At 40.5% G+C, this 17,846-nt stretch overlaps 1 long non-coding RNA gene across 3 annotated transcripts in view; it reads right to left on the bottom strand.

The window, feature by feature from the left end:
* Positions 1-8,420: 8,420 nt before the first annotated feature.
* Positions 8,421-17,846, bottom strand: part of LOC131132315 (uncharacterized) — a 30,902-nt gene continuing 21,476 nt past the window's right edge. For all 3 annotated transcript variants that reach the window (XR_009130353.1, XR_009130352.1, XR_009130354.1), the window contains one exon: positions 8,421-8,808. This is a non-coding gene — a long non-coding RNA (uncharacterized LOC131132315). The remainder of the gene's footprint in view (positions 8,809-17,846) is intronic.

Genomic DNA, 17,846 nt, shown 5'->3' with positions numbered 1-17,846 from the left:
TTTATTCCCTTTTTGGGTGCTGCTGGGGCCCCTTTTGAGTGTGTGTGAGGTTTCCTTTGTTATTTTCACCAGAAAAGTGCATTTTCAGCAAGTTGAAAAAATTGAAAAAAACGACATACTAACCCCTTACGTTTTTTTCAAAAATCAACACCCTCAAACTTTGGCGTTTTATGTCCTTTTTGGGTGCTTCTGGGCCCCCTGTTGAGTGTGTGTGAGGTTTCCGCTGTTTTCTTTTTACCAGAAAAGTGCATTTTCAGCAAGTTGAAAAAATTGAAAAAAACGACATACTAACCCCTTATGTTTTTTTCAAAAGTCAACACCCTCAAACTTTGGCGTTTTATGCCCTTTTTGGGCTCTTCTGGGCCCCCTGATGAGCGTGTGTGAGGTTTCCAGTGTTTTTTTGACCAGAAAAGTACATTTTCAGCAAGTTGAAAAAATTGAAAAAAACGACATACTAACCCCTTACGTTTTTTTCAAAAATCAACACCCTCAAACTTTGGCGTTTTATGCCCTTTTTGGGCTCTTCTGGGCACCCTGTTGAGTGTGTGTGAGGTTTCCCGTGTTTTTTTTTTACCAGAAAAGTGCATTTTCAGCAAGTTGAAAAAATTGAAAAAAACGACATACTAACCCCTTACGTTTTTTTCAAAAATCAACACCCTCAAACTTTGGCGTTTTATGCCCTTTTTGGGTGCTTCTGGGCCCCCTGATGAGCGTGTGTGAGGTTTCCAGTGTTTTTTTGACCAGAAAAGTGCATTTTCAGCAAGTTGAAAAAATTGAAAAAAACGACATACTAACCCCTTACGTTTTTTTTTGAAAATCACAAAATTTAAACCTGGCATTTTATTCCTTTTTTGGGTGCTGCTGGGGCCCCTTTTGAGTGTGTGTGAGGTTTCCTTTGTTATTTTCACCAGAAAAGTGCATTTTCAGCAAGTTGAAAAAATTGAAAAAAAACGACATACTAACCCCTTACGTTTTTTTTTGAAAATCACAAAATTTAAAACTGGCATTTTATTCCCTTTTTGGGTGCTGCTGGGCCCCCTGATGAGCGTGTGTGAGGTTTCCAGTGTTTTTTTGACCAGAAAAGTGCATTTTTAGCAAGTTGAAAAAATTAAAAAAAACGACATACTAACCCCTTAAGTTTTTTTCAAAAATCAACACCCTCAAACTTTGGCGTTTTATGCCCTTTTTGGGTGCTTCTGGGCCCCCTGATGAGCGTGTGTGAGGTTTCCAGTGTTTTTTTGACCAGAAAAGTGCATTTTCAGCAAGTTGAAAAAATTGAAAAAAACGACATACTAACCCCTTACGTTTTTTTTTGAAAATCACAAAATTTAAAACTGGTATTTTATTCCCTTTTTGGGTGCTGCTGGGGCCCCTTTTGAGTGTGTGTGAGGTTTCCTTTGTTATTTTCACCAGAAAAGTGCATTTTCAGCAAGTTGAAAAAATTGAAAAAAACGACATACTAACCCCTTACGTTTTTTTCAAAAATCAACACCCTCAAACTTTGGCGTTTTATGCCCTTTTTGGGTGCTTCTGGGCCCCCTGATGAGCGTGTGTGAGGTTTCCAGTGTTTTTTTGACCAGAAAAGTACATTTTCAGCAAGTTGAAAAAATTGAAAAAAACGACATACTAACCCCTTACGTTTTTTTCAAAAATCAACACCCTCAAACTTTTGCGTTTTATGTCCTTTTTGGGCTCTTCTTGGCCCCCTGTTGAGTGTGTGTGAGGTTTCCCGTGTTTTTTTGACCAGAAAAGTGCATTTTTAGCAAGTTGAAAAAATTGAAAGAAACGACATACTAACCCCTTACGTTTTTTTCAAAAATCAACACCCTCAAACTTTGGCGTTTTATGCCCTTTTTGGGTGCTTCTGGGCCCCCTGATGAGCGCGTGTGAGGTTTCCAGTGTTTTTTTGACCAGAAAAGTGCATTTTCAGCAAGTTGAAAAAATTGAAAAAAACGACATACTAACCCCTTACGTTTTTTTCAAAAATCAACACCCTCAAACTTTGGCGTTTTATGCCCTTTTTGGGTGCTTCTGGGCCCCCTGATGAGCGTGTGTGAGGTTTCCAGTGTTTTTTTGACCAGAAAAGTGCATTTTCAGCAAGTTGAAAAAATTGAAAAAAACGACATACTAACCCCTTACGTTTTTTTTTGAAAATCACAAAATTTAAAACTGGCATTTTATTCCCTTTTTGGGTGCTGCTGGGGCCCCTTTTGAGTGTGTGTGAGGTTTCCTTTGTTATTTTCACCAGAAAAGTGCATTTTCAGCAAGTTGAAAAAATTGAAAAAAACGACATACTAACCCCTTACGTTTTTTTTTGAAAATCACAAAATTTAAAACTGGCATTTTATTCCTTTTTTGGGTGCTGCTGGGGCCCCTTTTGAGTGTGTGTGAGGTTTCCAGTGTTTTTTTGACCAGAAAAGTACATTTTCAGCAAGTTGAAAAAATTGAAAAAAACGACATACTAACCCCTTACGTTTTTTTCAAAAATCAACACCCTCAAACTTTGGCGTTTTATGTCCTTTTTGGGCTCTTCTTGGCCCCCTGTTGAGTGTGTGTGAGGTTTCCCGTGTTTTTTTGACCAGAAAAGTGCATTTTCAGCAAGTTGAAAAAATTGAAAAAAACGACATACTAACCCCTTACGTTTTTTTCAAAAATCAACACCCTCAAACTTTGGCGTTTTATGCCCTTTTTGGGCTCTTCTTGGCCCCCTGTTGAGTGTGTGTGAGGTTTCCCGTGTTTTTTTGACCAGAAAAGTGCATTTTTAGCAAGTTGAGAAAATTGAAAAAAACGACATACTAACCCCTTACGTTTTTTTTCGAAAATCACAAAATTTAAAACTGTCATTTTATTCCCTTTTTGGGCTCTTCTGGGCCCCCTTTTGAGTGTGTGTGAGGTTTCCTTTGTCATTTTCACCAGAAAAGTGCATTTTCAGCAAGTTGAAAAAATTGAAAAAAACGACATACTAACCCCTTACGTTTTTTTTTGAAAATCACAAAATTTAAAACTGGCATTTTATTCCTTTTTTGGGTGCTGCTGGGGCCCCTTTTGAGTGTGTGTGAGGTTTCCTTTGTTATTTTCACCAGAAAAGTGCATTTTCAGCAAGTTGAAAAAATTGAAAAAAACGACATACTAACCCCTTACGTTTTTTTTTGAAAATCACAAAATTTAAAACTGTCATTTTATTCCCTTTTTGGGCTCTTCTGGGCCCCCTGTTGAGTATGTGTGAGGTTTCCCTTGTTTTTTTGACCAGAAAAGTGCATTAGAAGCAAGTTGGAAAAAAATGAAAAAAAAAAAAAACGCCATACTAACCCCTTACGTTTTTTGTCAAAAATGGCCACCCTCAAAAATTGTTTTTTATGCCTTTTTTGGGGGATTCTGTTGGCAAATAATGCAACACAAACTCTGCAGTTGTAGGAAAAGGGTCCTCGTGTTTAATACAGGTCACGTTTTCCTCCCCAAGTCACGTATTCCTCTTAAGTTCAACCACCCGCCGATGGTCAGCACGATGTCATCTGGAGGGACCCTTTGTGATGACGGGCTTTTTTCGTCGAGATGAGGTGGTGACTTGGCACGTCCCATGTTTGAGGAGGGCGCTCATCTCACCCCTTCCTCACTGCCAGCCTCCTGGATGGATGTCCTTCTGCTCGGTCTGGCTCCATCCTCGACTGTGGCCCCCAGGAATGGCTTGTCTCGGTTGATGCGGTCCTCCTGAATGGCTCGTCTCCGTCGGCCCCTTCTGGAGCCCCTGTTGAGTGTGTGAGTAGTTTCCTCTGTTTTTTTTTGTTTTGTTTTGTTTTTTTTTACCAGAAAAGTGCATTAGAAGCAAGTTGAAAAAAATGAAAAAAAACGACATACTAACCCCTTACGTTTTTTGTCAAAAATCACCGAATTCAAACACTGGCATTTCATGCCATTTTTGGATGCTACTGTGGCCCCTGTTGAGTGTGTGTGAGGCTTCCCATATGTTTTGGCCAGAAAAGTGCATTAGGTCAGAGTTGGAAAAAAATTTAAAAAAACGACATACTAACCCCTTACGTTTTTTTTTGAAAATCACAAAATTTAAAACTGGCATTTTATTCCCTTTTTGGGTGCTGCTGGGGCCCCTTTTGAGTGTGTGTGAGGTTTCCTTTGTTATTTTCACCAGAAAAGTGCATTTTCAGCAAGTTGAAAAATTTGAAAAAAACGACATACTAACCCCTTACGTTTTTTTCAAAAATCAACACCCTCAAACTTTGGCGTTTTATGTCCTTTTTGGGCTCTTCTGGGCCCCCTGATGAGTGTGTGAGGTTTCCCGTGTTTTTTTGACCAGAAAAGTGCATTTTCAGCAAGTTGAAAAAATTGAAAAAAAACACAAACTAACCCCTTACGTTTTTTTCAAAAATCAACACCCTCAAACTTTGGCGTTTTATGCCATTTATGGGCTCTTCTGGGGCCCCTGTTGAGCGTGTGTGAGGTTTCCGCTGTTTTTTTGACCAGAAAAGTGCATTTTCAGCAAGTTGAAAAAATTGAAAAAAACGACATACTAACCCCTTACGTTTTTTTCAAAAATCTCAAAATTAAAAACTGGCATTTTATTCCCTTTTTGGGTGCTGCTGGGGCCCCTGTTGAGTGTGTGTGAGGTTTCCTTTGTTTTTTTGACCAGAAAAGTGCATTTTCAGCAAGTTGAAAAAAACGACATACTAACCCCTTACGTTTTTTGTCAAAAATCACCGAATTCAAACACTGGCATTTCATGCCATTTTTGGATGCTACTGAGGCCCCTGTTGAGTGTGTGTGAGGCTTCCCATATTTTTTGGCCAGAAAAGTGCATTAGGTCAGAGTTGGAAAAAAATTGAAAAAAACGACATACTAACCCCTTATGTTTTTTGTCAAAAATCACCCCCTCAATGATTGGCGTTTTATGCCCTTTTTGGGTGCTTCTGGGCCCCCTGTTGAGTGTGTGTGTGAGGTTTCCCTTGTTTTTTTGACCAGAAAAGTGTATTTGAACCAAGTTGAAAAAACTGAAAAAAACGACATACTAACCCCTTACGTTTTTTTTGTCAAAAATCATCACCCTCAAAAATTGGCATTTTATGCCCTTTTTGGGTGCGTCTGGGGTCCCTGTTGAGTGTCCAAAATTGCGAGGGATTTCGTTATCGGACGATATTGCAATATTAATGTCGTATCGGGAGTCATAAAACACTGGGCTTGACTGACGGTTAATTGCCTCTAACTTCTATTTTAAGATGTGTAGTGAAGCCTGTATTTTTCCCCAAACAGACATACTACTGTAAGAACATTATTAGGAATTGTCATAGGGATTGACCATGACTGCTTAACTATATTTCCACAGCGCAGATCCCAATGCCTAAAGCACCGCCATTAAAAGTCATCACTGCGAGACAATTAAAACCCACGGAGAGCTAATTACAGTCAAAGTCAAGCTACTTCTAATGCTGCGCCTCGAGGGGGGGGAAATTTCCCAGCAAGTTAATTATACCATTATTCTATTATTCCAGGCTGACGGAAGGGGCCTAAGCTCTTCTTGACCTGGAGGACCCACAGAGCCGCCCATCACCTTTTCACCAGTAAACAGTGCAGGCTGAATAATGGGGGTCATCATCCACTCTGGTAATCTCCTCTCTCCTTGTTCTGGTTTAAATCATTTGGCAGAAGGTTTCCCAGATAGCAATGGTGAATATGGATGAAGCCAGGATCAAGAAGTTTATGGATGTGGTTTATGGATTCATTCAAGACAAGATAAGATGAAAAGAGTCTTGCATCATATTGTGAATATGTACTTCCAGACCTTCCTGCTCCAAAAATATTCGACATAAATGACAGACTTTTATCCTGACAAGCCCTCGACCCTGGGTATTCCATCAGGAATCCACTTGCCAAAGGAACCTCGGAGCACTCCCGGTGAGTGATGTCACTCAGAGACCATAATGGAGCTCTAATGAAGTCCAAATGCCATGCAAGCACATTTACGCTGCATTATCACATCCTCACCTTTGACCTCCCATTGGAGAGAGGAGCCCTCTTGTCCGCAGAGATAGAAGTCATTATGTGTGCACTTTGTACAGACCACAGCGTGTTCTACTGGGTTAGCATACGCAGACTGGAGTGTGCCATTGGCTAATATCCAGACTTCAGCATATTTATGATAATATGTCTTCTCAAGGGCCAGGAATGTCGTCATGGCAAAAATAATATTGGCATGACAAAGATGGCATGTTGTTGGCCATGGTTGTATAAATGAAGCTGATTGGGTTGTACAGTATTCATTCACTTTGCAGGCATAGCCAAAACCATTGGCATCTTTGCCATGCTAATATTTTTGGCCATGACTGTACTTTAGAGTAGTCAGCTTGTGTACTAGTACTCGTGGAAATTCACCGCAAATGAGTCAACACAGGAAAAAATGCAGAAAATCATTTTTTTGAGATGTTGATTTTCAGTTGAAATAGTAAGGGGTTAGCCTTTTGTTTTTTGGGGCTTTTTTATACTGCACTTTTCTGCTTTGGAATGTAGTGGAAACCTCCCACACAGTCATCAGGGGTCCCGTCAAGACCCAAAAAATGCTGAATTCTTTTTGACATTTTGATTTTCTGCAAAAATGGTAAAGGGGTTAGCCTTTTGTTTTTTTTTCAGCTGGTTTATACTGCACTTTTCTGCTTCGGAATGTAGTGGAATCTTCCCACACCCTCCTTGGGGGTCCTGGCAGGTTCCAAAAAAAGCAAAAAAAATTTTTTTTTCAAGATGTTGATTTTCAGAAAAATGGTAAGAGGTTAGCTTTTGGTTTTTTTTTGGGGGGGGGGGGCGTTAGCTGGTTTATACTGCACTTTTCTGCTTCGGAATGTAGTGGAAAACCTCCCACACCCTCCTTGGGGGACCTGGCAGGTTCCAAAAAAATGCAAAAAAAAATTTTTCCCAGATGTTGATTTTCAGCAAAAAATGTAAGGGGGTTAGCTTTTTCGTTTTTGGTTTTTTTTTTAGCTGGTTTATACTGCACTTTTCTGCTTCGGAATGTAGTGGAAACTTCCCACACCCTCCTCGAGGGTCCTGGCAGCTTCCAAAAAAATGCAAAAAAAAAATTTTTCGAGATGTTGATTTTCGGCAAAAATTGTAAGGGGTTAGCTTTTTTGTTTTTTGGTTTTTTTTTAGCTAGTTTATACTGCACTTTTCTGCTTCGGAATGTAGTCGAAACCTCCCACACCCTCCTTGGGGGTCCTGGCAGGTTCCAAAAAAATGCAAAAAAATTTTTTTCCCAGATGTTGATTTTCGGCAAAAATTGTAAGGGGGTTAGCTTTTTCGTTTTTTTGGTTTTTTTTAGCTGGTTTATACTGCACTTTTCTGCTTTGGAATGTAGTGGTAACCTTCCACACCATCATCATTTGGATCCCGGCAAGACCCAAAAAATGCAGGATTTTTTTTTTTTTTCCGAGATGTTGATTTTCTGCAAAAATTGTAAGGGGTTAGCTTTTTTGTTTTTGGGTTTTTTTTAGCTGGTTTATACTGCACTTTTGTGCTTCGGAATGTAGTGGAAACCTCCCACACCCTCCTCGGGGGGTCCTGGCAGCTTCCAAAAAATGCAAAAAAAAATTTTTTTCAAGATGTTGATTTTGGGCAAAAATTGTAAGGGGTTAGCTTTTTCGTTTTTTGGGGGTTTTTTAGCTGGTTTATACTGCACTTTTCTGCTTCGGAATGTAGTGGAAACTTCCCACACCCTCCTCGAGGGTCCTGGCAGCTTCCAAAAAAATGCAAAAAAAAAAATTTCCGAGATGTTCATTTTCGGCAAAAATTGTAAGGGGTTAGCTTTTTTGTTTTTTGGGTTTTTTTTAGCTAGTTTATACTGCACTTTTCTGCTTTGGAATGTAGTGGTAACCTTCCACACCATCATCATTTGGATCCCGGCAAGACCCAAAAAATGCAGGAATTTTTTTTTTTCCGAGATGTTGATTTTATGCAAAAATTGTAAGGGGTTAGCTTTTTTGTTTTTTGGGTTTTTTTTTAGCTGGTTTATACTGCACTTTTCTGCTTCGGAATGTAGTGGAAACCTCCCACACCCTCCTCGGGGGGTCCTGGCAGCTTCCAAAAAATGCAAAAAAAAATTTTTTTCAAGATGTTGATTTTGGGCAAAAATTGTAAGGGGTTAGCTTTTTCGTTTTTTGGGGGTTTTTTAGCTGGTTTATACTGCACTTTTCTGCTTCGGAATGTAGTGGAAACTTCCCACACCCTCCTGAGGGGTCCTGGCAGCTTCCAAAAAAATGCAAAAAAAATTTTTTTGTCGAGATGTTGATTTTCGGCAAAAATTGTAAGGGGTTAGCTTTTTCGTTTTGGGGGGGGGGGGGGGGGGGTTAGCTGGTTTATACTGCACTTTTCTGCTTCGGAATGTAGTGGAAACTTCCCACACCCTCATGGGGGGGTCCCGGCAGGACCCAAAAAATGCAAAAAAAATTTTTGATTTTCAGAAAAATGGTAAGGGGTTCGCTTTTCGTATTTGTGTTGTTTTTCAGCTTGCTTCAACTGCACTTTCCTGCTGCAGAATATAGTGGAAACCTCCACCATCCTCATGGGTCGGGGGTCCTTGCAGGTAAAAAAGCAAATGTCCACTTGACCGAGGCTATGTCATGGGGCATCAGAAGGATGGGCAAATCTTGGGAGTGGAAGCAGGAACAGGAACTAAAAAGAACAGCGTGGCAGCATTCAGGCAAAGTAGTACGATCCCACGTCCTCCTCTCCTGTCGTCGGGTGGCTAAATACCCCAAATGGTAATATGGCTGCAGGTGCGCCTCGTGGCACCGCCTTCTCAGGAAGATACTGGGTCTAGGGGGAAACAAGAGGGACAAAAACGGGTCACCAAGGTAAAACAAAATAGGGCAACACAACATAACACAACAGTATGTATGGGTTTATATCCTATGTATGCATTGTATATTCATGTGAATGTTCAGTTTTATATCCTATGTATATATCAATGGATTATTTCATATATCGGCCCATCAGCCAACATATCGGATATCAGCCGATATATCATTTTTTTCCTCAGTCCTAAATATCGGTATCGACATCAGCCCTAGAAATCCCATATGAACTCTTACTGACTTGAGTATACTCATTGACCTTGTAAATCCTATACTGGGACACGATTACTAATATACTCATTTCTATAGTTTTGTCCCTTGAAAAGTATACTGTCATGAAAATGCATACTGAAATGTGAAGGGTGCACTAACTTTTTGGAGCCCCAACTTAGTGGCCTCGATACAGTTTCAAGGACCTCCATTAACAGGTGTGTCACGTTGGCGCACGGAGTTTACAGAAAGCGGCACTACAAGCGCCCACGGCATCAGAGCAGCAGGGAAAAGAGGAAAGGAAATGTCAAAAAAAAAAAAAAAAAGAGAGAAACACGTCAGTCCTTTCCCCCCCCACACACACTTTCTCACCTATTTCTCAGTCTTTTACAAACCTCTGGAGACGCCATCCAAGTTTTTCACAGAAACCTGGCACTCGACAAAATATTCTTGCACCAGGGGCTGGGAGGCATGGAAGGAAAGGAAGGAAAGGAGCGAGGAACAAGAGGCGGAGGAGTTGAACTAATTGCCTCATGATGGAATTTAAGCGTCTCCTTCATTATGAAGCAGCTTCTAAGTGTTATTGATCTTAGTCTCGGAGTCATGTGGTACGAGGGAGGCCCCGACTGCTCCGAGGCCATGCATTATTCAGGCTTTCTGACAGCACACCTCGCCGGGGCCTTACAACTCCCTGGCTAGCCGAGACCTAGGTACATTTTTTCATATGTCTGTATGTATGAATGTATGTATATATATATATATATATATATAAGCTAAATCTTCAACTCCGCACATAAAAGGGTGAACACTTGCCAAAACATGCACCCTACTGTGTACTATTTTTTTCTGGCAATGTAACATTCAGGATCTTAGAAAAAAAATGCACTCCAACACATTAAGTAAGATTACCGCAATACCAACACTATCAATAGTAATACAAGTCAAATACATTACATTACTACCTAGTAATTTCAAATTAGCGACCAATTTCCAACACTTGTATTTGTAATGGTGGTGCTCAGCCAATTGTAACAAGCAGGTTTAGACAACTCTGAATTTTTACCCGATGCTGTGCCGATGTCATTGTGGGCCGGCTTTCTCGCCCCCTGATAGGTGAATCGGAAGTCTGAAAAAAAATAAAAGCACCATTGCTGTTGACGAAATGAGACAACGGCCAGCACTCCTGATTCTGAAGGCCCTGGCAGATTACATTTATGTGGCTGAAATCTAATTTGATTAAAAAAAATCTAACATGCATACTAACTCATGGGGGGGTCCCGGCAGGACCCAAAAAATGCAAAAAAAAAAATAGCTAATTGGATAAAAAAAAAATCTAACATACATACTAACTCATGGGGGGGTCCCGGCAGGACCCAAAAAATGCAAAAAAAAAAATAGCTAATTGGATTAAAAAAAAATCTAACATACATACTAACTCATGGGGGGGTCCCGGCAGGACCCAAAAAATGCAAAAAAAAAAAAAAAGCTAATTGGATAAAAAAAAAATCTAACATACATACTAACTCATGGGAGGGTCCCGGCAGGACCCAAAAAATGCAAAAAAAAAATTAGCTGATTGGATTAAAAAAAAAATCTAACATGCATACTAACTCATGGGGGGGTCCCGGCAGGACCCAAAAAATGCAAAAAAAAATGTGCTAATTGGATAAAAAAAAATTCTAACATACATACTGACTCATGGGGGGGTCCCGGCAGGACCCAAAAAATGGAAAAAAAAATTAGCTAATTGGATTTAAAAAAAAATTCTAACATACATACTAACTCATGGGGGGGTCCCGACAGGACCCAAAAAATGCAAAAAAAAAATAGCTAATTGGATTAAAAAAAAAATCTAACATGCATACTAACTCATGGGGGGGTCCCGGCAGGACCCAAAAAATGCAAAAAAAAAATTGCTAATTGGATAAAAAAAAAATCTAACATGCATACTAACTCATGGGGGGGTCCCGGCAGGACCCAAAACATGCAAAAAAAAAAATTGCTAATTGGATTAAAAAAAATCTAACATACATACTAACTCATGGGAGGGTCCCGGCAGGACCCAAAAAATGCAAAAAAAAAATTAGCTGATTGGATTAAAAAAAAAATCTAACATGCATACTAACTCATGGGGGGGTCCCGGCAGGACCCAAAAAATGCAAAAAAAAATGTGCTAATTGGATAAAAAAAAATTCTAACATACATACTGACTCATGGGGGGGTCCCGGCAGGACCCAAAAAATGGAAAAAAAAATTAGCTAATTGGATTTAAAAAAAAATTCTAACATACATACTAACTCATGGGGGGGTCCCGACAGGACCCAAAAAATGCAAAAAAAAAATAGCTAATTGGATTAAAAAAAAAATCTAACATGCATACTAACTCATGGGGGGGTCCCGGCAGGACCCAAAAAATGCAAAAAAAAAATTGCTAATTGGATAAAAAAAAAAATCTAACATGCATACTAACTCATGGGGGGGTCCCGGCAGGACCCAAAACATGCAAAAAAAAAAATTGCTAATTGGATTAAAAAAAATCTAACATACATACTAACTCATGGGGGGGTCCCGGCAGGACCCAAAAACTGCAAAAAAAAAAAAGTGCTAATTGGATAAAAAAAAAAATTCTAACATACATACTAACTCATGGGGGGGGTCCCGGCAGGACCCAAAAAATGCAAAAAAAAATTTGCTAATTGGATGAAAAAAAATTCTAACATACATACTGACTCATGGGGGGGTCCCGGCAGGACCCAAAAAATGGAAAAAAAAATTAGCTAATTGGATTTAAAAAAAAATTCTAACATACATACTAACTCATGGGGGGGTCCCGACAGGACCCAAAAAATGCAAAAAAAAAATAGCTAATTGGATTAAAAAAAAAATCTAACATGCATACTAACTCATGGGGGGGGTCCCGGCAGGACCCAAAAAATGCAAAAAAAAAATTGCTAATTGGATAAAAAAAAAATCTAACATGCATACTAACTCATGGGGGGGTCCCGGCAGGACCCAAAACATGCAAAAAAAAAAATTGCTAATTGGATTAAAAAAAAATCTAACATACATACTAACTCATGGGGGGGTCCCGGCAGGACCCAAAAACTGCAAAAAAAAAAAAGTGCTAATTGGATAAAAAAAAAAATTCTAACATACATACTAACTCATGGGGGGGGTCCCGGCAGGACCCAAAAAATGCAAAAAAAAATTTGCTAATTGGATGAAAAAAAAATCTAACATACATACTAACATACTACTGGAAGCTGTGCAACATGCTACTGAAATGAAAGTAACTGGTGTTTAGGCCAGCAGAGAAGGCTTTGCTGGCCCCGACTGCCCACCACTGCTAAGCCCACACAGAGCGATGCACTCTACAAAACATCCAATGTAATTTTGGTTGTTTAGTTTCGATCGGTATAAAATTTGGTATACACTTTTAGGGTACGGAATTTTAGCAAGATGGGTTGAAAAAGATGGCCGCCTTGAAGTAAAACGTATCAGATGGTTGCTAAGAGTACTGGTCGCTGGACTTCGAATTGACAGCTCGGGTTTGTGCTCGACGGTTAGTACTCTTAACTCGCATTTGGTGGACCGTGGTTTGAGCCCTTCCGAGTGGGGGCGGACCGTACGGGTTACATAATAATTGCAGGACCCACAGGTCCGACCTTTTTAATATCGTAGATCACTACAACACAAGCTAAAAGGGTAAAGGATAGACCACCATCGTTGTAGTAAATAATCAATTTCCCTTCCATCTTTCGCCAATAGCAGCACCTGATTTGGGTTAGAATTAGCTCCTAATTTAAGTCTCACTTAGTATCAACTTTTCGAGGGGGCAAGGTTCTATTGTAAGCTATAGAGTGCACTACTTTATATTGTCATGGATTTTGTGGCCTCGCAAGAGTAATTTAAACATTTAAACAAGCAGCCTGCAGGAAGTGAAACTTTAAATAGCAGCAAAAAGAGTCTTAAATAAAACGAGCCTCCAATCAAAGAAAGTCTAATCTAAAAGATGTTTGATTTACGGGACGATGCAATAAAGAGCATGTCAATATGAAGTTTGCAAGATAGAACCAGACAGGGGGAGCGCTTCAAAAGTCAGGGAGGCTCAAGTATATTCCCTGAAGGACACCAACGAGGAGCATCTATTTTGCAAAACCATTCATCATTGTTTAGCCCGTTCTGACAGCGTCTGATATAATGTATCTTTGTTTTCACTGACTGCAATTATCCGGGAGATCAATGACGGTTATCAATACCTTGCAGCAATTAACATTTAATATCCTTCCACAGCCACTTTACTCCATTAATGGCTGATTGATTATGGGAGGCTTGGGAATGGCAGGGATCTGTCAAATGGGGGGGGGGGGGGGGGCACATTATAAAGGAATTTCTGTTATTGCAGTCTGGACTTGTTTTGCTTGCATTTCAGCCTCATATCAAGCAAACATCCTCCCCCTCCGCCAACCACTTCATAATCTAATCAGCCGTGATGTATTTTCAGCGCAAGGAGCCGCTGCTTTCCATTTCAATCAAATTCAGCCCTTTCAGAGGGGGGGCCATAATGCAATCGTTCTGTACAAGATTCAGACCCAATTTAAGCCCTATAGACAGCGGACGGATGACTGATAAACGCTATTGCTGCACCTCGCTCTCCATGCCGAGGCCCTCCTTTGTTGCCGCCTATCATAAACAAGAATCCTTCAGGCCCGATTCTGAAGCCAAGTCCACAACCTGCTGCTGCCCTACGAGGGCAGTCCTTTTTAATCCGAATAATCACAGGGTTCAATTGAATTAATCATGATTAATCACTATTTGCCACTATATGTCTGAAGTATGCCCATTTTATCGACAGACAGATTAAAGACAGGAAACGGCCAATATGTATTAGTGCTGTCAAATGATGAAAACATTTTTAACAGATTAATAACAGTTTTCAATTGAATTAACCATGATTATTCACTATTTGCCACTATGTCTGAAGTATGCCCATTTTATCGACAGACAGGACACGGTCATATCAAGATGCATTAGTGCTGTCGAATGATGAAAACATTTTTAACAGATTAATAACAGTTTTCAATGGAATTAACCAGGATTAATCACTATTTGCCACTATGTCTGAAGTATGCCCATTTTATCGACCGACAGATGAAAGACAGGACACGGTCATATCAATATGTATTAGTGCTGTCGAATGATGAGAACATTTTTAACAGATTAATAACAGTTTTCAATTGAATTAACCATGATTAATCACTATTTGCCACTATGTCTGAAGTATGCCCATTTTATCGACCGACAGATGAAAGACCGGACACGGTCATATCAATATGTATTAGTGCTGTCGAATGATGAAAACATTTTTAACAGATTAATAACAGTTTTCAATTGAATTAACCATGATTAATCACTATTTGCCACTATGTCTGAAGTATGCCCATCTTATCGACAGACAGATGAAAGACAGGAAACGGTCATATCAAAATGTAATAGTGCCGTCAAATGATGAAAACATTTAACAGATTAATCAGTTTTCAATTGAATGAATCATGATTAATCACTATCACTATGTCTAAAGTATGCTCATTTTAACTGTATTTTGTCAACAGAAAAATAAATGACGGGCACGGCCATATCAATATTGCTGTCAAATTTTAATAAATTAATCACAGTTTTCAATTGAATTAATCAGGATTAATCACAAACATGCAGATTTTTACCGATTTTTGTTTTTATCCACAGAGAGATAAGTGACAGGACACAATCAAATATAATGTGTTAGGGCTCTCAAATTATTGATTTTTTTTTAAACAGATTAATCACAGTTTTTAAGCTAATTAATCATGATCAATCACTATTTGCACCATTTTGCATTAATTACCATTATCTGTGACTTGTTGTGTGCACCTTGTATATAAACTTATAAACTTAATGACATTAAAAATAATTTTGTTACTGCTATTAACAAGATATTTTTGGTAGCCCTATCCCCTAGAAATGGTTAGGCTTATTTGAACAAAGTATTCTAAAAAAATTAAAAAAATAAAAATACAAAAATTGCATATAATGAGAAAAATCCAAATTCTATTTCTATCAAGCCCCATCGCACCAAATAATTCTAAACTCTTTCTTGCAATTTCATAAAATAGTAGTGGTGTTAATTGGCGTAGGTTGAAAATGCCAAAGTCAGGAACCCAGTCAGGTTCATCTCGTCTCTGCTGAGTGGACGCCCCAGTCGGTGTGCAGTGAGGTGTGAAGTAGATCGGGAAGGTTTCGCTTAATAAACACTTTGTTTTCTGCTGACGATTGGAGGGCGATACGCAGACAGATCAATAAACTGATTTGTTCCGGGGGCCTCTTTCCCCTTGGTTCATCAGACTTGTGCTTCTCCCAGGGGGGGAAGGGAGGAAAGAGGATGCAGGGGACGGAAGAAGAGGACGGTGATTGGTAAGCGGAGATGAAGAATTGAGATGCAGACAGACGACGATAAAGATGGTAATATGGGGAGAAAATGGTAGAATAGAAGAAACGGAGAGGAATTAGAGGGTCAAGTATGAAAGGTGGAGATCGCCCACAACCGGATCGATGGCTTAGAAAAACTTTTTCTTCAAAGAGACAGAAATAGTTACCTGTTTTCTAAGTAAAAGCACCCTCTACCCACACCCTTCTAATCCATTTCTCAGGGCAACTTTATTCACAGAGCGGTGATAAGAGATAATAGCAGGGCAATTTTGTGTCTTTGCCACAAAAGCAAAATGGGCTGCCGGTCCATAATGGCAACAAGCAATTGTCCCTGCAAAGATTTCCACAACCATTACACCATTGTTCGCCTTTGTGGGATACATTTTCGGTCAGCGCTACAAATAACTGTCTGGACCATCGCTTCTCCAATTGGACCAACAATTACACCTCTCATCATTTTTTTCCTGACGCGCACCAATTAGCACGTTGGTTTTAAAGTTTGTGAACCGTAGGGAAGTCGCTGTGATCTCTTCAGGTTACATCTTTTTTTTTTTTTTTTAAAGAAAATTATTTGGGGCGGCACGGCGGTCGAGTGGGCGAGGAGACCAGGGTTCAATTCCACCCTCGGCTATCTCTGTGTGGAGTTTGCATGTTCTCCCCCCGTGCATGCGTGGGTTTTCTCCGGGTACTCCGGTTTCCTCCCACATTCCAAAAACATGCTAGGTTAATTAATTGGCGACTCCAAATTGTCCATAGGTATGAATGTGAGTGTGAATGGTTGTTTGTCTATATGTGCCCTGTGATTGGCTGGCCACCAGTCCAGGGTGTACCCTGCCTCACGCCCGAAGACAGCTGGGATAGGCTCCAGCATACTTGCAACGCTTGTAAGGATAAGCAGCTTAGAAAAAGGATGGATGTGGGTTTTAGGGCTGCGTGGTTAGCACACAGGCCTCACAGCTAGGAGACCCGGGTTCAATTCCACCCTCGGCTATCTCTGTGTGGAGTTTGCATGTTCTCCCCCCGTGCATGCGTGGGTTTTCTCCGGGTACTCCGGTTTCCTCCCACATTCCAAAAACATGCTAGGTTAATTAATGGGCGACTCCAAATTGTCCATAGGTATGAATGTGAGTGTGAATGGTTGTTTGTCTATATGTGCCCTGTGATTGGCTGGCCACCAGTCCAGGGTGTACCCCGCCTCTCGCCCGAAGACAGCTGGGATAGGCTCCAGCATACTTGCGACGCTTGTAAGGATAAGCAGCTTAGAAAAAGGATAGATTTGGGTTTTAGGGCTGCATGGTTTAGCGCGCAGGCCTCACAGCTAGGAGACCCGGGTTCAATTCCACCCTCGGCCATCTATGTGTGGAGTTTGCATGTTCTCCCCATGCATGCGTGGGTTTTCTCCGGGTACTCCGGTTTCCTCTCACATTCCAAAAACATGCTAGGTTAATTAGCGACTCCAAATTGTCCATAGGTATGAATGAGAGTGTGAATGGTTGTTTGTCTATATGTGCCCTGTGATTGGCTGGCCACCAGTCCAGGGTGTACCCCGCCTCACGCCCGAAGACAGCTGGGATAGGCTCCAGCACCCCCGCGACCCTCGTGAGGAAAAAGCGGTAGAAAATGAATGAATTAATAAAAACTTGTTTGGATTCTCTGAACAGTACAAGAAGGCTTTTCCTTTCACCTTGCATTGAATTTTAAATCCAGAAAGGTGCAATATAAGGACAGGGTGATTCCAGTTGACCTATACGCATGGACAGGCTTTCATGGAAGTCCATATGCTTGGATATTTCATAAATTAAACACTGCAGTAGCGTTTAAGTCACCTGGAAATTGGCTATAGCACTCAGCCGGTCGTGTACGCCATCACGACCTTCTGCTACAGTGCAAAAATTGGACCCACAGGGCAAGAAATGAATATGATAATCATAAAAGAAATAAATAAAAAGCATGGCCACAGGTGTGCAGATAAGACGCATAACACATCGACGCAAAGTATAGTCCACAGACTTCATTCGTCCCCGTAGAAAAGAATATCCACTCTGTATTAACCCATCAAATTTAGCCCCCGGCAGGTGGATTTTTGATGCGGTAATATCAGCGCGGTGGTGCCGAGCGACGACAAGGTCAGTGATGACTGGTGCGAGTGGGGGGCGGGGGGGTCGCCGGTAGCTGTGGAATGAGACGTAAAGCTGCCTAGATTATTGATTGTGGTTTCGCAAACCTAGGCTAGTGAATATTCGCATTCAGTGGTCCTGGTCCAGGGTATTGAATCCATCGTAACCGGACTGAATATGCAGTTCACACTACTCTCTTTTTATTCTC

The sequence above is a fragment of the Doryrhamphus excisus genome, chromosome 7, assembly GCF_030265055.1.
Source record: "Doryrhamphus excisus isolate RoL2022-K1 chromosome 7, RoL_Dexc_1.0, whole genome shotgun sequence".
NCBI classification, from domain to species: domain Eukaryota; kingdom Metazoa; phylum Chordata; class Actinopteri; order Syngnathiformes; family Syngnathidae; genus Doryrhamphus; species Doryrhamphus excisus.
This window is presented reverse-complemented; position numbering and strand designations above follow the sequence as displayed.